Source organism: Cyanistes caeruleus, chromosome 7 (assembly GCF_971803275.1).
Source record: "Cyanistes caeruleus chromosome 7, bCyaCae1.hap1.1, whole genome shotgun sequence".
NCBI classification, from domain to species: Eukaryota; Metazoa; Chordata; class Aves; order Passeriformes; family Paridae; genus Cyanistes; species Cyanistes caeruleus.
In genome coordinates, this window is record NC_141707.1 from 10,570,579 (window position 1) to 10,593,661 (window position 23,083).

General features: G+C 40.1%; 1 long non-coding RNA gene across 1 annotated transcript in view; it reads right to left on the bottom strand.

The window, feature by feature from the left end:
• LOC111931782 (uncharacterized) overlaps positions 1-23,083 on the bottom strand; it is a 72,893-nt gene continuing 49,810 nt past the window's right edge. Inside the window, exons 5-7 of the long non-coding RNA XR_015289502.1 lie at positions 7,579-7,672; positions 6,123-6,339; positions 1-2,243 (exon numbers count right to left, since the gene is read on the bottom strand). This is a non-coding gene — a long non-coding RNA (uncharacterized LOC111931782). The remainder of the gene's footprint in view (positions 2,244-6,122; positions 6,340-7,578; positions 7,673-23,083) is intronic.

Genomic DNA, 23,083 nt, shown 5'->3' on the forward strand with positions numbered 1-23,083 from the left:
TTTAGAAAGCAGGCAAAAAGTGCCATATCTTTATTTTATAAAAAGAATTTCTTGCTAAAATTCTTGCATGCTGCCCTGAGATTGTCTTCTATAAACTGCCTTTTCAAAGCTGTGTTGTTAAGGGAAACTGGTTACCTTCCAGTTGTACTGCTATGTTGGATGTTTCCCAGTTTTTGTACCACAGTAGGTATCTTGAGATAGAAACAGAAAAATGCTTCCATATCTTTTTCAGTCTCTTGGTGTCATTGGATGTCAGGCCATTCCTTTATGTTCATAGTGATATTTAGACAGAAATAAGATTTTATGTATAAATTGTATCTCTTTGTTATATTGTTATTTATTATATTGTTCCACTGCTCTGGATTCCTCTCTTCTCTTTCAGCTCTCCTCTTCCTCACCCCAGCAGTCCCTGTGCCCACACCAGAATCATATTTACATAGTCACAGCCACATTCATTAATCTGGGCTCTTGAACAGAGTTTACAGGACTTAAAGGAAATTTAAAGGAAATCCTGTCCTGAATCCCATTTGATAGGCCTTAGTTGGGTTGGTTTTTTTTTTCTCTCAAGCATAAATTGGTTCCTGTGGAGTGTCTGCTGAGAGGGAAACCAAGTTTCCAAACAGCATTGCTGTAGGACTTGTTTGAAGCCTTGTTTGAGCGTTTTAACCTCATGAAAGGCAGACTAGATACTTCGAATGAATCAGTCCCAGCTTCCCATTAAAGTCTGTCTGGAAGGACTTTCTTTGTGTTTCTGCCATCATGGTCCTCAGCAGTTCATTTGCTGAGGAGATGCTGCTTGAGGCCAAGCCAAATGTGCTCCTGCTTTCCACAGGGCTGTCTCAGGACCAGTCTGTGGCTATGGCCAATTGAATACACATGGAAAAGTGAATTGCTGCCCCGCAGACTTGGCTGCCTCCACCATCCCAGCTCTGCCACCCACACAATTATTCATGACCAGTATTCCTGATAATCCTGTGGGTTGCTGAAGGCCCGTATGCCGTGTCCTAGGAATTCCAGAGAAATTACCAACAGCAGTGCCTCCTCCAAATTTATGTATTAACTCAGGGTAAGACCACCATCCAAGCAGACTGTAAAGCTTCCAGTTTAATCCCCAGCACTGACTGTTGAATTAAATTCCACATGGGCCACTGCCTCTGTCATGGCAGTGTCAATTCCTGGTAACTCCAGGACACTCAGGATGCCGTGTAAGTAGTTCTCAGATGGTTTTTGTGGTCCAAACCTTTGCACAACATTCTTTTCTCTTCAGATTCATTAGGTATAAGCAGCTTTTCTTGTGAGTCTTTGCGGTGTGGCCAGGGGCTCTCCTGACCTCTGCTGAGGGTAAAACACTCTTCAGTCAGCACTGTCTCTGTGGAGAAAAGGGCTGTGTGTGCCACAGGGATGTCACCTGTCCCTGCACAGACTGCCAGACCTGGCCAGGTCACGTTCCAACAGCTTTGTCAGCTCCCTGGAAGTTGCGGCTGGAGCTGGTGTCTGGCCAGTGTGGCTGGGCAAAGTGCAAGCACAGAGGCTGGCTGGAGAGAAGGTTGGGATGGGGACAAAAATGACAAGGTGTCACATTAGCAGCCTGTTAGTGTAATTAAAAGGGAGAGGCACAGGAAAGACTTGCAGCTGAGGACAGTGCAGGGAAAGGCAGGGGGGAAAGCTGTACAATTCTGTTGTTCAATCGCTTTCCATCTTGTGTCAGCGTTTTCAGCAGCTGCCAGAGAAGCACTGAACCACATTCTGTGCGAGGTTATATGTGCACAGCACAGAGATGTTGGACTTCTGTAGCACTGGGGCATCCATCCTCTCTGCCTTCCCAGTTCTTGCTGCCTGACTTCACATCCAGTGACTGATGTGTTTAGAGCCCGTGCTTTCCTTCTCCACTCAGTCTGTGTGTCCAAATCATGGAAATTTTAACTGCAAGGAACCCCTTGCTCAGAGGGATACAGATTTGTGGTGTTAAATGGGAGTATGTTTTTATGTGACCCTTCCATGGATTGTTAGGCATTTAATTTAATTGGTATTGTTTCACTATAGCTTTTATTGATAGAGTATAATAAATTTCAGTGTGACAGTGGTTCTCTCTGTGATTGTCCCATAGGTACCCTTAGATATTTGACAGATAATGTAGACACTTTGCTCCCCTAGGGTTGGCAGACATCTCCTCCCTGGAATAATTAGCAAACACATTTCTAATCCCATCTCCAGGAAATTTAGTTAGTTCTTGTTTGCCCTTTCTGAAAGAAAGAAAAAATAAGTATACATTTCATAATTATATAATGATCTCTGCCTATGTGAAATCACCCTGCAGTTTGGAAAAGAAAAAGAACCTTTTCCCTTTCTAAGAATATGGCAAGGCTGGCTTATCAACACTGTAAACTCCAGCTCTTGTCTTTAATCTTTTGGAAAAGCCCACAATATCACAGTAAGTAACCACATGAAATATGTGTAAGAGCTGTGGCCTTCCTTGCTGCCACATCAGTGATGCTGCAATCTACCAGCTTAGAAACTCTAATGACTTTCTTTATGTACATACACACGTATGCATTTCTTATTTGATACGTAGCTTATGCCAACTTTTCTTTGTGGATATGAATAGATTAGGAGAAAATCAAAATATTTTTTATTTACTCTATCATTTTCAATGAAGAACAAAGGGAATTTTGAGAGAAAGAGATCAAGGATGCAAAGTTCTTGCTACAGGTTGAGATGTGTTGGGGTAGATGTGTGACAGATGCTGTTATTCTGAACTGGCTAACGCAGTCTTACATAAAAACAAAAAAATATTACACATCAGGGAGTTACAGTGAAAGGGCAGTTGTGTCAAAATTAACACCACATTTTGAAAAGGTTTTGAAGGAAGGCAACTCATTGCATTACACGACTAAAACAAAGCTAGCTCGTGCAGGATGTGTTCTCTCTTCCCCATATCTGTTTTTAGATACATACATCCTAGTACCTAGGTTTTATTAGACAAATTGTTAACAGTAGGAAGAATTGTTTGCTAATTTTCTCACTGAAATCATCCTGAGAGTCTTGTGTTCCAAGGAGAGCCTGTGTTGTGGTGAATCAGGGGTGTGCCACAGAGAAGTGAGTACACTCCTCAGTGTGACTGACTGGTAAATTTGCCAGAACCAGCTTCTAAATGTACCATGTTGTAAGTCCTAGACCTCCTAAACTAAAGTTGTTCTTTCTGATTCACACAGGGCTGCCACTGAAAGGACAGAGTAATGGAGCAAAGAAAAGGGGGGATGCTGTGCTTTAGGAAAATAGGAAAATGACATGATTAAGATGTTACCCTTCCTTCATATATACCCGAAACAAAGAGTTAAAAATGGCTCAGAAGGCTTTTTTATAATCTAATGGCATGAACATAATTTTAATTTTATCCTTTACTAATACAATTGATCTATCCACAGAAGTATGTAGGTCATCTGCAGCCAGCATTTTCAAGGCAAAAAAGCCCAAACCATCAAAAGTGATGGAAGGGTTCCTTGGTGTTTTTTCTGTTGAGCTGAATTACTTTGCTCTGAGTTGATGTTTTAGCTGTCTTTAGATATCTACTTAGCAAACTTTAACCCAAGTTAATTTCATTAATACTTCTAGGCTGCAATATTTTTGGTCAGATATTGGAGAACTTTCTTACTTCTCATGATATCTGAACTCAGCTATGAGTAAAGCTTTCAGTGCGGTCACTGGTAATCTGACCTCCTTTCACATGACATGACCACAAACTGAACTCTGCAATGAAGATTTTACTTTTATCTGTGATCTGAAGTGATACCAAGTTTCCATTGTTTCTGGAAAAACTCAAATCCAAGCTAAACTCCAACATGCTCTGTGGTTTTGATCTAAGTCAGAACATGCAGTTTGCAAATCTCAGGCTGCTCTGCTAGGAAAACCTTGACAAGTGTCTGCTTTGTTTTACTTATGAAAATCCTAGATTATTTTAGTCACTGCCCAAGCTTTTGGCACACCAGGGGAGTCAAATCAGGGCTGTCCTTTTTCTGTACTCTTTTAGCAGCTTGGCAGAGAGAGAGGCTCATACTGAATTGGTCATCATTCACTCTATGGCCATGCCACAACAGCAGTGATTTGTTATTTTTTGGTATGTCCCATCCTTCCTAAACACGCAGCAAGAGGCTGAAGAGGGCTGAGATACCTCCACATGAAAGCAGACCACAGAAACTCTTCCAAACCACACAGGTGCCACAGACTCTGCCCTCCAATAACTGCAAACAGAAATAACCTCAGAAATACCTCAGAAATACCTCAGAAATAACCATGTCTCAGCTGAGCAGGAAAGATTTCATCCCCTGTGGCATTGCCAGGGTGGGAGGCCCTGCAGGACCTGGCCAAGGCACATACAGAAAACCCGAGTGGCTTTGTGTTAGTGGGGAGTGCAGCAGTGCTCGAAGGCAAAGGGGAATTTAGGGGAAGCAAAGGGGGATGAGGGGAGATGTCAGCTTCTCTGGCTCAGCAGGACTGCACTGAGCATCTCAGGGGATGTTGGGAAGGAGCAATGTCCTTTCTCATCCAGGTTTGCTAACGCTGCAATGATGGGGTTTGTTGCTGGGTCGAGTTGGCATTTGGTTGGGTTTTCTGTTTTAACAGATGAGGAAGTGATCTTCCCATGGGATAAGGAGTGAAGAAATCTAAAGGGAGGAGAGTTGGGCAAGAATGTTTCCTTTATGGGAAGGGAGGACAGAAATGAAGAAAGATGAGTTGGAAAAGACAGCTAGGAAGAGCTCTGGGAAAAACCTCTAATCTATAGATCTCACTACAGCTATAAAGAACATAATTCAAACCACTTGCTCTTAAACAAGGAAATTTAAATCCTTTTAAAGACAACAGCCTTTGGAATTAGGAAAAAAGATATAATGAAAGAAAAAGGTGTCATAATAAGATATATTATTATTTTATGCTGTTTTAAAATACTTGTGCTTCCTGACACTATTTTATTGCAGATTGAACAGGAATTAGTTAGAAATATGCCTATCAGAAGAGTCCAGTATGGAATCCTGGCTCTTTCAAGACACTGAAACATCTGTAGGCTACTTTGTCCTACTTCTTTATAGTGTGGGTATAAAATCCCAATAATGTGTGAGCAGAGTGCAGCTTGTTTTGACACTGAAACTCTCTTGCAGGCTCAGTAAGAAGCTGCACAGTTGTGAACAGCAGGGAAAGTTATCATTTCAGCTTGCTGAAATCCTAAACTGACTGAGGATCTTCAGTCCAGTTGTTTCTGTTTCTCTGGATGGATTGTCCATTTAATCCTGCTGTTGTACATCTCTGCAGTAAAGCATGTCACACAGCTGCAGTTTTAAACAATTACATTTACAGACCCCCAGTCCCAGCAGGAGCCTGCAGTGTTCCAGAGCAGCCTTTCCAAAGGATTGCCTGGTGAAATGCTAAGCATGGGGTAGTCAATTTGACTTCTACCACATGCAGATGGCTCTTGTGTGGTTTCCTTTGCTGCAGCAGCACCCTACGTCAAGGTGACACTGCACCAAACTACCGCATGAAAAAATGTAGTGATGTGCTGATCGGCTTCTTCTATTTGGATGTTAGTTGATTTTTATTTTATTGATGTCCTTGGGGAAAATCCAATGTGTTTTTTCTCAGACTGCTTTGGATCTAAAACTAATATTGCCACAGATTATTAAATTATCTGGGCACATCTGCTGTTTCCATCTGCTAAGAGAAAGTGCAACTTCCTGCTTTTATTTTATATGTGTCATTATGTGGTTCACTCTGAAAATTTTCTATCTGGAAAAGTCCTTATGTTACAAACCTGACACTTGAAAATTTACCATCATTAAAAGACATCCCTTTAAGGTGTGACCCCACTCAGATATCCTTACTGTGTAGATTGATTTTTTTTCTATGTTTTTCCAGTGGTTTTCTCAGGATTCAGTTGGCATTTAGAATCCAAATTCCACAGAAATTCAGTGGAAAATACCAGATTGTGCAATTTTGGCAATGGGGAGAGACGGGGACAACTGACTGGTGATCAGAATCCAAATTTACTGTGGACTACATATGTTTATATACCATTCTAGGAAAGCTAGTAATTTTTTACTACAATGATTAGGTTAAACATCATAAAAACTTACACATTTTTGCAGCATCTCTTCTACTTGATTCAGTCTTCTTCCCTGTTGCCAGTCTGATTCAATCTTCTTGCAATCTTCAAAGCTCTTTTTGTTCTTGCCAAGGCATCCTGATTATCAAATCTCTTATGCTAATCAGGTCCAAAGTACTTTCTGACTTTTCAATATCGTAACTAGGTTTAGGTGGGGCAGTGGAGAGACAGAGGTGCAACTCAGAGATCTGCAGGAAGATATTTGTGTATTTGTACTCAACATTTGTGGGTACTTTGAGCCATTTGAACCCTTTCAGTCCTTGCCTGACCCCTGGATTTAATCTGACTGCCTCAAGGACTGGTTTGTGCATCCTCCTGCTACAATCAGCCTTTTCCCTGGGTACTCTGGGCTGGGGATTTAGCCACATCCAGTGACTGCAGGCACACAGCCCGTGCCAGGCCCTCCAAGGAAATGCTTGGATGAGCTGTTTGGGCCATCTTCTTCCATGCCTGGACAGAGGGAATTGAAGCCTGAATGGAATCCTTTGATTTGTACAAAAGCTTTGAGGTTCTCTTGGTTTTGTTTTTTTCAATGATTCAGGATTCGAAGGCTCCCCTAAACCTGCTGGAGGTGATGTCAACTCTTCTGTATCTGATCATGCTTTCCCATCAGGGAAACAAAAATAACAATAAAAACAAAGAGTGCCAGCTGTAAAGAATACAACTGAAAGTAGACAGAGCTGGACACTTAGATTTTTTGATTTTGAGGGAAAGCTTCAGAAAACAAGGCATCTGCAGTAAGTAGTCTTCTAAAACCCAGCCTTACTGGGTGTCATGGTGCCAAGTGTTGGGTTTTCCTGATGGTACCAAAGGAGATATGAGTTATTTATTTGCTTTTAATCCAAGCTGAGTAAAGGGTCCTTTTCCATCTATTTTAGAAAATAGTGGATTTCCTCACTGTTGTGAGGCAGAGATGGAGTACTGTGCCACAAATCAAATTAATGAGGTGTGATTGAAAAACCAGCACTGCCACTCATCTATACCTCTCATTAGAACCATAAACAAGATAATTAAGACCACCCTGCTGCTAAAAATAAATTAAAAAATAGCAATGGCAACAGCTCATGGAGTTAAAAATAAAAAGAAGTGTAATGATAAAATAGTTACGCTTAGAGATATTTTACCAGGTTTTCTTGATTTGGAGACTGCAGAATAAAACTCCCCCATGATAATTCCCAATTTCTTTTCTCAAGTAATCATTATCAGAGGCTTCAAGGAATTCTGTCTTCCATATATATATTGTGAATCTCACAGTGTAAAGTGTTGTTTTAATGAACCTGTCATACTGTTTTATATCAATATATCACTAACATCTCATGTTCTACCAGTATCTGATAGAGTCATTAAATAATAATTTTGCTCAGGTTCTTTCATTATTTTCCAAATCACTTGTCTCCCACTTAGCTTGAATCAGAATGAATTCTCACCTGAACTGTCCCATGAATTCACTTTCAGGTTGCTGTCACTGCAATATTGCATGTGAGTGACTCCGTGAGCCAGAGAATGCATACTGGGAGAAGCCTGAGCAGAAAACACGTGCAGTGATGAGTAACATCCAGAGAGTAGCAAAAAATAGATAATGTAAAATAAAGTAAGCAAACATAATGATTGCAGTCTTACAGTTGCATCTGCTTTCAACTTAAACACTGTAAAGAAATGCAGTAAGTATAATAAATCACAAGTGAGATAATAATATAAGAACATAAGAATATTTACATTTCCATGCTTCTAGAAAAGTAGTCTGTACTTCTTATGCTGTATCAATTTTATAAAGGATCTTGTAACCAAAACAGGAACTCTGCATAATTGTATATTCAAATATGTCAGTAAAAATATGCAAGAATTAAATCTTCTAGGATTATCTAAATTAAATATTTTAATTTCTTATAACATTTCTGTTGAACCTTATTAATCTTTTTATTAAAACCACAGAAAATTCCCATAGTCAGTTGTAGAAAAACTCCACAGCATTGCAGAGATTACCACAGTTAATAATAACCATCCTATACAATCTCTCATCTTCATCCAGATCTCCATTTAAAGATTGAATACTTGGAGAAGTTTTAGACAGCTTTGCAAAAAATCTGAAGTTTCTGGGTCGTGGTTTCTCTTTTTTTAGTCTCATGGTTCAATTTAAATAATTTATTTTCCAGTTTTCTCTTGCCTCTTAAAAATTTTGTTCATGAAAATCATCAAGCTAATTTCTTATGAAAGCAATGATCTGCTTCCAGAAAATTTACTAAATTACTGAACAAATGAACAAAGCCCATTTTTCTTTTTGAGTAACAGTTTTCTGTATGTTGTTCAGGAAATAAGTGATGTCAATCTGGGGAGGGAAAGGAGAAGAAGAAAGAAGAAAGTTATAAAACAAAGAGATCTCTAAAAGCTGTGTGAAAAAGACGGTGCTGAAATTCTAGTAACAGGAATTCTGGACAGGAACTGGGATCTAGGACAAAATTTTGTTGGATACTTTGCAGGACCAGAACCAAACCCTGATAAAATAATTAGAGGTTGGCCTGTCAGTGTTTTTCAGAATGAATGTGCAGAAAGCAGATTATCTTCTCACATCCTGGAGTTTATAGAGAATCCAAAGCAGTCAAGTTGAAGCAATTTGAGAACAGAACATAAAATATATCACATGTCGTGTTTGTCACAGCATATACAAACCAGAACAGCAGTCACCCTCTGTAGGAAGTGTGTGGTGGTTTGGAAGTGCCAGAAGAGAGATCAGTGCATTGGCTGACACGTGACAAGAGCACTTTTAGTTTAGGAAGGGTGACAGGATCCCAAGTCAGCCAAGATTTTGAGATCTGTCTGCACCCTTGTTCAAAGCAAACAGGCAAAAACAAAAAATCAGATTTGTTTGTGTAATATGTGGAACAAGGTCATATATGAAACAGGAAATTCAAAAGAAGGAGATGAAAATAAAAAGATCTGAACACAGCTTTTGCCAGCCCTCTTTGACTTTGAAAGAGAGCATGTGTGCCTTTTCCCTGCTCGCAGTTAAGAAACCTTCTATTGCAAGAAATTTTACAGTGTTCCCTTGTGGAAAAAGCTTCTTGACATCCCCACTGAGGCCTTGCCATGGCTCAGCATCCTGCCTTTGCCCCATGGCTGCTGCTTTGTCCCAGCTGCAGGCTCGCTCTCTGCTCAGCCTGTGCTCCGACGCTTCCCGTGCTGCCCAGCAAGCTGCACACAACTCCACACCTCAGATCAGGGTATCTGCAGGGGTCGATGGACACGAGCTCCATAGCATGCTGGAATTGTTATTCCTGTAGAAAATGGAAAGTTTCTTCATATTAAACTGAACAGAGTTCAACCTCAAGTGATGCCAGTGATGCCGGGAGCAATGAAATTAAGAGGACAAGAAGAATCAAAAAGTCATCAGATCCAGGGGGGGCTGGAGCACTGGAACAGAAGGACTGGGGGCTCTAAGTGACCTTTTGGTCACCTCTTTGTGACCTTTCAAACTCATAGAAAGATTGCTTTTAGCCTCAGTTGTAGAAATTTCGAGTTGAATCCAAGGATGTGAGATATCTGATAGCTGAAGCTCTTCCTTGTGTGTGGCAAAAATGTACTGATTTGAGGAGTGAGAAACTACATGTCTCAAGTTCATGCAAAAAATATAAACCTGTCTAGACTCCAAACTGCAATTTCTGGAAGCCCTGTGAAGGACAAGACACAGTAAAATGGATTGAATTTATTAGCGTAGTCATAGTCATTAGACTACAATATTAGTCCTTAGCAGTCCTAGGTGGATTTTTGGCCAACAACAGTATTGATTCTGAGAAAAATGTGATTAAATTGCCATTTAAGGGTCATTTAAGGATTGGGATATATAATAGATGGCTTACATTGGCCCTAAATAAACAGCAAACGTCAAGGAAATTATTAAGGCTTTTGGTTGTGCCAAAGATTATAAAAAAATCTCTAAGGAGACCATGTCAGTACAGTTCCTTGGAATAAGTACAGATAAGCTTAGGCTGGGGGGGTCTGGGAGGAGGGGGAAGAAAAGAGGTATTTGGCTTAGTCTCAGACAGTAAGAATATATTTTCAAGACCTTCTTTAATCAAATCCACTTTTGCTGTATGCAGTGTACTTAAATGAGTGTCTGACAGATGGCAGCAGTTTAGTGAACAGCTTCACAGGTTTTTTTGTAGCACGTGGTAAATTCAGAGTACTTTTATCTTCAATCTAGCAGGTTGGTAAGAAAAAGATGTTCAAACAATTACTTGCCAAAATATTAAAAAGGCAACAAAGCAACATGAATATTTTGGTCAGCACTGAGGCACGGTGTCAGTTCTGCACAATCCCCAGGGAGTGCAGCAGCATCCAGAAGAGGAAAACACAAGAGGCTGAGGTCCAGGAGCTTCTGTTTGATGCCAGCTGTATCTGTGGCAGCCTGGTGGGAAGCAGCTGTGCTTTGTGCCAGGGTGTGAGGGTGCCAGCACTCATGGAGTGAAGTCAAAGGGGGCTGGAGGGCTCATCTGTATCTGCCAGCATTGCTGTGCAGCTGCATCCAGCAGTGCTTGCTGTTGTGAGGTGTTCACAAGGAGCAGCCTGCAGAAGAGCTTTTAGGTTGTGTGCTGTGGTGACTGTGACACATTGGTAACTCAAATATTACTGTGGTGTTTGGCAAGAACCAGGCCAGCTGGGTGGGATCTGGGCCTTTGGGATGGCACTGGAAAAGGAGCTGGTGGAAGCCTCTCTGGTAAGGGAGGGCAGGGTAAGAGGATGCTTCAGCTGTGCAGGGGCTGCAGGTGCAGATAGCTCGGTGGTGATGAACAGGCAGGGAGTGGAAGGGCAATGAACACAGAAAGCAAGGCTCTGGCAAACTTCTGGAATGCACATTCTTCTAAGGTCTAATTTTTAGTTACCTACAAAGTGTCTTGTCCCTGCCTCCAATGTTCTTCCTTGATTTCTTCTAGAGCTTTTACGCTCCTCTGCCCTTGCCTGGGCTCTTCTTGCCCAAATGGTCACATCCCCTTCTTCCCTCCCTTCCAAACTTTCTCTGCCTCTCCAGACACTGGTCATTTCCTCAAAGCCTTCAGCCTTGCACTATGGTAGTGACTTTTAGTTCAAGGGTGAGTTTTTAATGCTATAACCTCTTTTAAATAGGGCAGACAAGAAGAGTATAGCATTTAGACCAATTTTCTTATTTTCTTTCTGGGAATAAAAATTGTATGATCACCCACAGTGAAAAATCAAACAGCTTAATGATTTCTCTGGCTGAATAACCTTGGATCATTTTTTAATATGACTGGTTGATGCATTGCACATCCCTCTGTCCAAATGGAAAACAACATAATCAGAGGCCAGATTTGCAGCTGATTTAAATTGGCATGGTTTGATTTTATTCAGCTGAGTTTTGAGCAGAATCTAACTATGCATCCAACTCTCCATCCTGCTTCCTGCTATCAAAACATTATTCTCAAAAAATATATATAGATATATAATTCTATATTTTCTAATTAATAGACAAATTAGATTAAGGTGAGACCTTAATTAGAATTAAATGTAATGTTTAATTCTAACCTTTTTTATTGGTAGAATAAAAATGTCATTAAAAGAGAATACTAAATTTTAATAATAGTCCAAATATGATTTCATAATCATATTTAAAACACATACAATTAATTAATGCAAAACTCATCAGGAAATTCAGTTTGCAGAATTTTTTAACAAGATTTCTGCAACTGGGCAAATAAAGGAATATTATTTTTATCATAATGATATAAATTCTACACTCATACTAATTTGCTTAGTGAAAACCTAGAGAAAGTGTTGGATGGGGGTGGTAGAAGACTGCCTGCTGGATCATCTACATCCAAAATACTCTGCAGTTTCCTTCTCCTTCTCAGGGAGGTGCTGATGCCTCAAAGAAGCATCAGACAAAAATAGATCATTAAATTTTGTCAGGAGGAAGTTCTGTCCCTTTCAAATGTTCAGCAACCCTTATTTTTGTATACAAATAGGATCTGCTTCTTGTAATGTAAGTTTATGCCTTTCCAATTCTTATTTTCTTTGTAACTCTTGAACTGTCCCTTTGTGACATCAAACTCAACTATCAGCCCCATGGTAAGGTGTCAGTGGCTGGGTAAGGAGTGGGAACACTAGGACTAGAACATGGATTCCAAACTGCAGTGAAGGAAAATGAGAAAACTTGGAACAACTGCCCCTCTTGTTTTTACAAACAATTACCACCTATGTTTGGGTCTTCCATGAAAATATGAGCCCTAGGAGCCATGCATACAGAAAGAGGGCAGGAATAAAAACTGGTTTACTGACTGCAGCTTGATTTTTGTTGGAGTTGGGTTTTTTTCCTTTCCCTGCAGAACAGCCCACAGAAAATGAAAACAGTGTTTATGTGTTCAGCTGCAAAAAAATTATCATTATTTGCCATGAGAAGGTCAATGTGTCCGGGAGAGAAACTGATCTAGCAACGATTGTCTGCTGTCCTTCTTTCCCACCACCATGGGAAAGCTGTCATTAACAGTCTGGCTTTGTTCCTTGCTGGGCACAGGACCAGAGTGGGGACCCTCACACCCATCTCGGGTAACACCAGCCTCTCAGAGAACACCACACAGTTCAAGTCCCCATTTCAACCACGCCTGCTTAGGAAAAAAGGCACAGTAAAGACACGTGGATTTTCTTGTACATGTCAGTACTTTAAGGGTCATTACATAAGCTGGCACCAATGACTTGGCTTTCTAGTCTCTGAGAATTGTGGTGACCATCTGTAGGATCTGAGTTTTGCAGCTGTATTCAATAAGACAGTGTTGGACTAAATCTTGGAAAAAAGTGCCTAATGCCAAACTGTCTATCACTGTCAATTTGGCTGTGCTTTAAACTTACAAATATAAATTTCCCTGAACGGTTGGGAAAGAATAATAAAGTCAAAATGTCTCATTAAGCAATACATGCCTCGGTCTAATGAATGTATCACTCAGGAGATAAAGGATGAAGCAGAATTAATGACATGTGATAACACTGAGATTGTCTGGACCACACTGACCTGTCTTTCAACTTTAACTCTTAGAAGAAAGAGGTTGCCTTACTTAAAAAGAGCAAGTTCATCCAGGGCTTGTCCAGACCAGCACTGCCAAATAAACCAGATTATGGCAGTGGTGTCATGCAGATAGCAACTTTCTGTAAGCAAGCCTTCCATAAATTTGTTAGGCATGAGAAGTTTTCTAATTTACTTTATGAGGCAGATAGGGGAACTGCAGACAAAATCAAAAGCAGCAAGAGCCTCCAAATAGATCAGGCTTAAATCAGTTCTTGAATCTCTGGGGGGAAAAAAGCATATAAGGAAACAAATCTTGACAGTAGTCTTACTCAATATTGATGAAATTTAAGGCTGTCAAATGTCTGCAGGAAGGTGGGAATGAGGGTAATCCTAAATCATTCAATACCAATGAGATTTTTTCAATTGACTTTTTGGCCTCATATTTAGATACAGCAGATTTTGCCTTCTAATGGTTAAAGCTGGATCTATCAATCCTAACATAAAAGCATCATCTAGTAAAACTCATTGGGGAAAAGAAAGCTGAGTGAATTGTTCTTGTTTACTGGAAAAATTTGTATTGGTAAATATTTGCTGTTGTATCACTTAAGTTGTAAATCTTAGTTAAAACAGAAGGGAAATTAATATTGGTAGATGGAAGCATAAAAGCTAATGTAATATTGACAGTTTTATTTCCTTTCAATTGTTTTTTAAATCATGTATCATCTTTTTTGAAAGTGCTGCTGCTGTTGGAACTTAATTAGCAAGATTAGCCTAAAGTGTAATGGTAAAAAAAGTAAACAAATGTAATTAATTTTTATATATCACTTAAGCATCATATTCATGTTATAAAACCGTTAAAAAATACTTCAATTTTGGAAATTTAAACAAAGCAAGCAGGCTAGCTTTTAAAAAATAGAACTACAAACTGCCTTAGGAGGAACTGCAGCTTGTATTAATCTGTGCCTGTGTGTTGTTTAGGTTGCTCCAAAACATTCCACTTGAAGTAAAGTTCTGATGTTTTATAGCTTCATTTTACAGTAGGTTCAAACAAAAATATTTTAAAACTGTTTTGTGACATATAAATATCTCAATATTAATATAATTATATTAATATTGATATAATGATGATTATTATATATTCATAATACGTAGCAAGTGGAGATTGTTTCTAACTGAGCCAAAAGCAGATTTGGAATTAGGGACAATAAAATTTGCAGAACAGGCATTCTGACCCTGACTAACGCCATGAAGAAATCTTCCATTATTCTGCAGTTTTCTCATGACAGTCCTCATATCCCTGGGAGTTTGATTCTAACCAGCAGCCCAGCAATCCCTCTGATCCATCCTGTGACTTCCTTTGCCTTGCCTGTGAGATCTGCAGCCCGTTGATTTACAGAAGTTTGCTGGGACTTTGGTGAGTTCTAGCTGCCTCTCCCTGCCCTTCTTCCCCCTTCAGGCGTGTGTAGCCCAAAGCACCCTCCCAGCAAAGACGTGCTGGAGAAGCAGAAACAGCCTGTGCAGAGCATCTGTTTGGGAGCCTTCCTGGAGGCACATCCCTGCCGGCTGCTGATGGAAAGCATCTGCAGGAACGCGGAGGGTGTGAGGCATGTGACCTCTCGGGGCTTCATTACTGAGAAGCATTTGCCTGGGTCCTCCCCCTCGCCAGCTGCTTTTACAAAACAACAGGAGAAGCGTGAACCAGAGAGGCGCTTCTCAGACACCCGCGTACGAATGAATGAGGGGCTCTAATTTACATGAGCCCAAATGATGGCCCCCTTATGTCTGTGAACATGAAACACTGAAGAAAAGTGAACATCTCTCTTTCTGCACAGCAGGAAAGTAGGTACTACAATGGGGATGTTCAGAGTTTTCAAACCAGAGCACAGATATCAGATATAGCTGATAGCCACAGGTAGATTTAATATGGCAAATCTTGAGGAGGAAGCCAGTGTGACTGTCTGCACTGGAATTTACCTCAACAGCATATAAATAAGCATGCTTATTTTCTAAATAAATTAAAACTCTGGTGGCTTATGGTAACATCAGCAGCACTTTACAGTGCCAGAATTGTACCAAGAATCCTGCAAAACCTGGTGCAAGACTTATATAACCATGATTAGCACTTTCATCCCATGCAGGACAAAATGAACCTCTGGCAGGCACTGGGCCAGCCTGTATCCACAGCTCAGGGCTGGGTGTACGGGCACTGTGTTTGCCACATTAATGTTAACAAGAAAACTACAGTTATCTTGCACAGCAGTGTTTCTGCATTTAGGAGAGGTGTGTTGTAACTTGTAAAGAAAAACCTTGCTGGTGAAGTGGGGGCAGATTTTGTTCAGATCATCAGTATCACTAGCAAGGATGCATTGCAAAAAGATTGCATTTTTCTGCATTTACTCCACAACAGAGATGTATTTTGTGTGTAGTAATGTATGAGTAGTTTTCATCCATTTCTGTTGCAAGAGTCTTCTGAAGCAACATCACCACAGATGAGAACAGTACCTATTTTCCCTGACTCTTTCCTAAGGTCCTCCATATTGACACAAAAACACATGTATCAGACTAAGGAAATTTCTGTGGTTTGGTGCCAAGATGAATACAGCAACTTGATGACTACCCAAGACTAGTAAAAATTAGGGGTTTAGAAAAGTCTTCCGTATGGCAATAGTTGAAATACCACAGAATTTCCTGTTTCTAATGCAAGGGGATTGTGTGGAAGCTGTTGACAAACATCCTTTTTCTGCTGGGAACCCCTGCATTATGTCTGGGTTTTGCACTAAGTTCTTCCATGCTTTAGCACAGATATGTGATGTGGCCATAAAGCAAGCACATGAGTCATTTACAATTCTGGGCTACACAGCATGACTCAAAGTATGTGATGAGGCTGGGACCCTGTCAGATAGATGAAAGTTGAAAATTTGTGTCACTGGGGAGTGACTCCAGAAGGGATAGACTAGAGGTCAGGCTAGAGGAAGAAAAAAAAATGCAGGAACCCCAAGGCAGGAGGCAGATAAGGAGAAGCTTCTCTTTTTTTACAGAATGCTGGAAGACACACTGACAGCAAAGCTGAGAACACAGAGGCTGGACTGTGGCCCAGGCTGAGTCCCACATCCTCAAGAAGTCTAAAACAGACAATATTTGGAGTCTAGACATACCCAGCCGGTTGAGGGAAGCCATCACTCCTTTCCATGTGGCACTTGTGGAATCACATCATAAGTATCGTGTCCCGCTTGGGGCATCCCAGGACAGGAGGGATGCTGACAGGTGGTGGGGATCCAGCAGAGCTCCACCAAGACAGCTTTGATGGGACCATGTTCATGTACAGAGGGGCTGAGGGGGATGGGTTTATTCACAGAGAGCAGAAGGCAGAGAGCATCCATTTGCTTCCTTCAGCTCCCTTGGGGACAAATGTTACAGGGAGGACAGAGCCAGACTCTTCTTGGAGACACAAAGCCAAGAAATGAGACAGAAAAGTCATGAATTGCAGCCAGGGAAACACTAAACACTGTGCCATGCTCCCCAGTGGGTAAGTGGGGAATGAGCCTTACTACATGTGATAATCAAGGGGTAAATGTCTCAGCAGGTGGGGTAAGCTTCACATTGATCACAAAGCCAGGGAGGAGGAATGAGGAGCTCTTAAAACTTGCCATATTTTTGGGTTTGCTGTCTTATTTTTATACTTCAGCATCAGAAATAAAACTCCCTTGTCTTCAACTCAAAAAGTTAAGCACCACCTGTCTCTGTTTGTGGTTGCATTTCAAGTGGGGATTGGGTATCTTTGAGGGGATGGTAACCAGCTCTAGTTTGTCAAAAATGAAGAAAAACTAATCCAAATTTGTAATAATCAGATTGCCAGAGTATTTGTACTGCAGGTTGCTCATTGCAGTATTTCTATGCTTGCAGATGGAAAGCCAAAACAGGGCCTTGGCTCTGCTTTGGACGCAAGTGCAGATGTCAAAATTGTCTGTAGGCTATTTCTGATGTGGCCAAAGAATGCTATCTATAAATGTACAAAGTCATTTCACTGGTATTTAGGCTTTTGTTTATAAAGAAATAGACTGATAATAGTATAAGAATTTGTATGTTTATAATTTGTTGGCCTGTTGAAAATTGTTTTAGGGAAAATCAAGAAGGATGTGTAATAAGCCCGTTCCATTTTATTTCTCTGTCAGATTTCATTTGGGTTTGTTTGCTTGTTGTTTATTTTTTTTTATTATTTTCTTCTCAGAGGTACTTTCTGCAAAATACTCATGAGATGTATGTTCTGCGTGCTTTTGTTTACCCTTAGCTGTCATGACCATCTCAAACACATGCATACTTGCAAGTTGATAGACCTGGTGTACATATTTTGAAAGTCATATGTATTACCCTGAGAGGGTAATTCAAAAATCTTTTTGTGCTTTACAGCCTGGTGTGGTATCTCATTCTTGAGGTATGTTTTGTTTGAAGACTGGCTTTCTTTCCTGTGTTTATTTTGCTAATTCATAAGCCAAAGTAATCCTTGTGCTTAATTTAGTTCCTTTGTTAACAAAACAAAAAGGTTTTTAAATTGACATGTTCCTATTTGTAAAATAGGCTAGTGTTTATTGTCTTCAGCTATAGTGTCCCATGTCACGGTCTGCAGCCACTTACAGCTTTTTTCTTCTGCTCAGTCCTTTATTATTGGCTCACCTCACTCCAGCACTGTTTGCTAGTAAAAAGCTAGCAAATGGCACTGAGGAAAATGGGGTTTCCTTAGGGATCAGTTTGGAAGGATATTAAGTTTTCAGTGGTTTCCACTGCAGATTAAAATAAATAAAAGGCACATCCACTTGCATGCATGCTACTCATGTGAGTAAGGGATCTTAAGAGGTCTATTTCTCTTCTGTAAATTGGTTTTATGTGATCAAAAGGGAACTGTGGATTTCATCCTTGTGCTAAATATAGTGACTCCATGGTCTTAAGTCTGTAGATTCAATTAAACTGCCTTAAAACCTTCAATTAACTTTAATTTAAGCTACATGAGGACTTCTAGTTATAAGCGCTGTTGGTCAAGAAAATCTTTTTCTCCAAGTTTCATAAAAGCATAAAGAAATGTATTTGTGATAGGCTGCATATATTCAGGATAGCAATTATTTCTGTCAACCACAGCTAAGTAAAGTACGGTGTCTGTTTTTTGAAAGACATCATTACCCAGTAAAGCTGTTATTTTCTGATTCAACATCCAACAGTGCTTGGATACATTAATGGCTTGTATTGAACACAGATCATTTAATTTCAGATCCTTTTGGCTTTCATAGAAAACTGGCAAATGGAGTAAATATCAAACACTCTTCTGGCCACTAAAGATTTTTATGAGTAGCTATGCATAAACATGCAAGTTTCTTTTGGAGTTCCTCCCTTAATGTCTCAGTCTCATAGAAGAGGGTCAGACCCTATGGAAAATGGGCAAGAATTTGAACCAACAAACCCTATAATTGTCCTGATGGTGTAGGAGGCCAGACCCAGCAATGGGAAAGATGAGGTACTTTTTTTTGCCAGCTTAGATTGCTGAGACCAAGTCAAACATCTGATATGCAGAAAGTCCTCATCATCACCAGAATCCTGCATATATTGCAACTTCCACTAAAATTGCTTTAAGCAACAATTCACACTAGACCACCTCCTAGAAAAAAAACTCATATTGAAAGCTCAGGATATATACAGATCCATTTTGCAAAACATCCTAAAACAGTGAATTCAATCTTTTTTCATCTACTCTCATTTTTGTGCTTTACTTAATTTGCATTTTAAGTTATTGCATTGAATTTGATAGATATAAAAATACACTCCATAAACTGTATTTTACTACCAAGCTGGATACTTCATCTTTATTCTTTAATTTAAAGCAAAAAAAACCAACCAAAAAAAAAACTCTAAAAAGCAAACTTGCTATCTGGGATGATTATTATTGTTTATAGAACTTAAGAAGTTTAGTGCAATAAAAGCCAATTAGGTATTTCTTTTGTTTATGTCTTGTCCTAGAGCTGAGAGAAGTTTTGGCTACAAACAAAAAAACTCTTAATCAGGATCCTCTTTAGCTGATTTCTTTTATGTGTAGGGGATTTCAGTAGGGATGAAAATCTACAAATTCATGTTCCATTCATGACAAAATCCACATGTGCATATCCACTTTGTTGTTTCACTAAGAGTACAAAGAAATGTGAATGAAAAACTGTAAAGATGTAAAATGGATAATCCAGTCACCACTGGTAGAGCAGAACACTGGGATTTGTTTGCCTCTGGTTTGGAAAAATAACATTTATTTAATTCTGTGCATTACTTGAGTTTAAATCACTCTGCAAAACACTGGTGTGTGCAAACAGTCACTGGTCTCCCTGCACTGTTCCATTCAAGAAGGGATAAGAAGCATCACACGCAGCAAGTGATAGCTGGAGCATTGAGGCCACTTGTAGGATCTGCTCAAATGCTAAGGTGAGAGAGCAGGGCATCTTTTCCTCCCCCACTTGACACTGAATGCTGTCACAGATTGGTGAAATGCAGCAGCAAAATCCAAAAGTAAGGCAGAAAAAGGTATTAGGAAAGATGGATCTGTGGACACAACTGTGTCCTGTGATGACTATGGAATAATTCATGGCTTATAGCTAGTCAAAACCTTTGAGGAGAGAAGAGAACCTTGCTGGGAGATTTTTTTTTCAGTGAGAATCACAAGCTGACCTGAGGGAGTTTTCTTTATGGGATTTGGTGAACATGGGATTTGCTGACCGTATCAGTGAGCACGTTGCTGAGTGCTGAGTGTGGGATAAATAACATGTGATAAAGTCATCCAGTTCCCCAGATAAGCTTTGCCAACCCTAATGAACAATAGTATAAGAAAAGAACAATAGCTGGCATGTTAATAGGAAATTTGGCTTATTGCTACTTCTAACTCGGTGGTGTGTGACAGAAGTTTTATATTTTTGAGCTATAAAAGTGGAGCTTAAAAGAGCAACTCCCTTAAAGGCTGGAAGCCCACGCAGATCATACAGATGGCGGCTTTGGCCAGTGTGGGAGATGGAGTCTGGACTTGCAGAGCTGCCAGTGCCTCAGGGCTGGGCATCTGTTCCTGGTACCCACAGACATGATGTGGGTTATTCACCTGCTCACCCAATGGGTGTGGGTTATTCACCTGCTCACCCAATGGGTGTGGGTTATTCACCTGCTCACTCAATGGCTGTGGGTTTATTCACCTGCTCACTCAATGGCTGTGTGTTATTCACCTGCTCACTCAATGGGGCACTCGAGTTTTCTGGGCTGCAGCACTGTGCCTGCCAGTCTGAATCACACTGAAGTTGCTTGTGTACGCAGATTTAGCAGTAAGATGTCCTGTTCTCACCTATGAAACTTGCGCATGATTTTCTGCTTGAGATGGTGTTTTTAAGTGCCCAGTTTAACCTCGTGTATCTTCTCAGCCACCTCTGAGGTTCTCATGGGGGCTGATCGCTGCACTTATCCTGAGTTTGTTCTGTATCCTGCTTTTCCATTAAGGACACTGAATTCTGAATTCCTACACTTAGCAACATTAAACTGTTCCAAATCTGGTTTAGGAGTCTCCTCAGTAAAGCAGTGCTTTATCCGAGGTCTCCAGCATCTCGCACAACAAGGCTGCCAGCTGGAAAGGTGATCCATTGTTCATTTGGGTAGTATCTTGCTCAAAGACATGCATAGAACAGCTACATTTGGCATGATCCTGGAATTTTTCACAGCAGTTAGTTGAGTTTCTATCCTGGCAGCCAAAGAGATGAGCGTGGATTAGCACATGCTGTTGCCTTGTATAACTGAATAGGTCCTGAAGCTGGGAGTTCCTTGCCATCCTTAAAACAAGATGACCACATGGAAGGCAGCTTCATCACCCTGAATTTCTTGACTTGAATCAGCCAATGAAGCCTCACACGGTTGTAAAAGCACCTGGCAAAGAGCTCTGTGCCAGACTCCCAGGAGCAATGGGAAAGTTATCCACTGGGTATATGGGTAGGAGCTATGGAGAGATGGTGAAGACGGTGCTTAGGATGGAATGTTCTCTGTCCATCTGAAGACCTCAATAAAATGTAACAGATAATGGCTGTTGTATCAGTTGCTGACTGTTCTTGCATTTTGGGACAGAAATGTGCTGCCTGCTGGCCTATGCCTCTCACACAGCCCCTTCTCAGCAGTGCTAGGGGTAAAACACAGGGTGTCTTCTGCTGGTGAATTCCTTGTCCCAGGAATATCATCACACTCAGCGGGAACATCCATCACAGCCACCAACAGACATTTCCCAAGTACTCAGTGCAATTTACTTGCCTAATTAAATGGGCAGAATTGCTTCATTCCACTTCTGGTGTAAATCTCTGATAGTTTTATCAGTATCATGCTGTAAACTTTAATGCTGTAATCAGTACAGAACATATCTGCCTATTTTGAGAGCATTTGCAGGGCCAAAATGTTACATTTTTATGTGCAGATGGTTAGATCACTCTCATAGCCTCTTCTCTAAATGGTACTTTATTGCAATTTTTGTTTCTTTGACATCCTCCAGTTGCTAGTGAGTCCTAATTTAATTAAAACATTTTTTTCCTATATGTCCTTGCACTTTTTTGAGTAAGAATTAAATCCATTAGCTAATAGTGTCAGGGATGCTATTTGCTGACATTTCTAAGTGTTAAATCTGTAAACTGAGGGCTCTTTAAAGAGTAAATCACTTCAGTGTAGGAGCTGTAGGTGATGAGACCTCTTTGCCCACTGTGATTTTCCACATCAGGGAACACTTGCTCTGTCTTTTGTTCTGCTAGCACAGCAGAAAATTGTTTCACAAAGTAGATATTTGGGTTCTCCAGTCTATAATTTCCTCCCAAAATGAACAGAGATCTTAGAAATCAGAGATTAATCTCAGAGGTCAATAATATCCATACAAAAATTATCCTATTAATTTCTTTTAAATCATGTAGTTCAACTGTTTGAAGCAATTATGGAACCTAAAAAGAATTCCAGGCAATCAGGATGTGTCTTCTTCTGTTCTGTCATCTGAGTTAAAGCTAGTCTCCATTTTTACCTTTTAATGACAATTTTATCTATCTCACAACTTTGTGAGATGAATAATAAATCTTGATAAATTAAAACAGTAGTAGTATGTTTTATAATTTATCATGACTATCCAAGAAGATATCTATACTAAGATTTCAGATTTTTTTGGAGTTGGTTGGTTGGGGTGGTTTTTTTTTGGTGGAAGAGCATGCACATGGTTTAAATACCTTCACAGGATATATAGATAGATATTTAAATACCTTCACAGGATATATAGAGATAGATATTTAAGTACCTTCACAGGAACTTCCAACTCACAAGGAAGTTTTAGTCATTCAAACAAGGGGAAAAGTACTTTTCAGTCTGGATTGCTTTTAGCAAGCAAAGAACTCCTAAGAGACTCAACTACATAAACCCCAGTAATCTCAGAGGTATCAGCTTTGACTGGTAGAGGTATGAACCCACATTCGTACGGGTCCAGTGCAAATAACCTGTTTGAGGAATCAGGTGCAGGGTTTACTGATACATTCTGAGGTGCTGATCTGAGAGATCTTAGAGTGTCTGCTTTTGAGCAGGGTGAATCCCAAATACTTCTAAGTAAACATAAGTCACTGATGAAGAAAAAGCTTGGGAGGGTATCCTAGCTGTACTTTTTAACGTAATAGAATGAAAAGGTGAAAGATTAAAGAGCAAAAAATGGATCAATAAGGGTAAAACCGGCTTCTGACATGAATTCAGGAAGAAGTACATGCTCAATAAACTGAAAAGTAATTGCCAAATTTAGAGGTTACCATTTGAACTGCAATAATATATACAGCATATAGAATATCCTTCTGGTCTGGACATGTGCTGCTCCCCTCTTGTCTCAGCTTTACTGACAATGTTCCTCTCTGCACACTAAC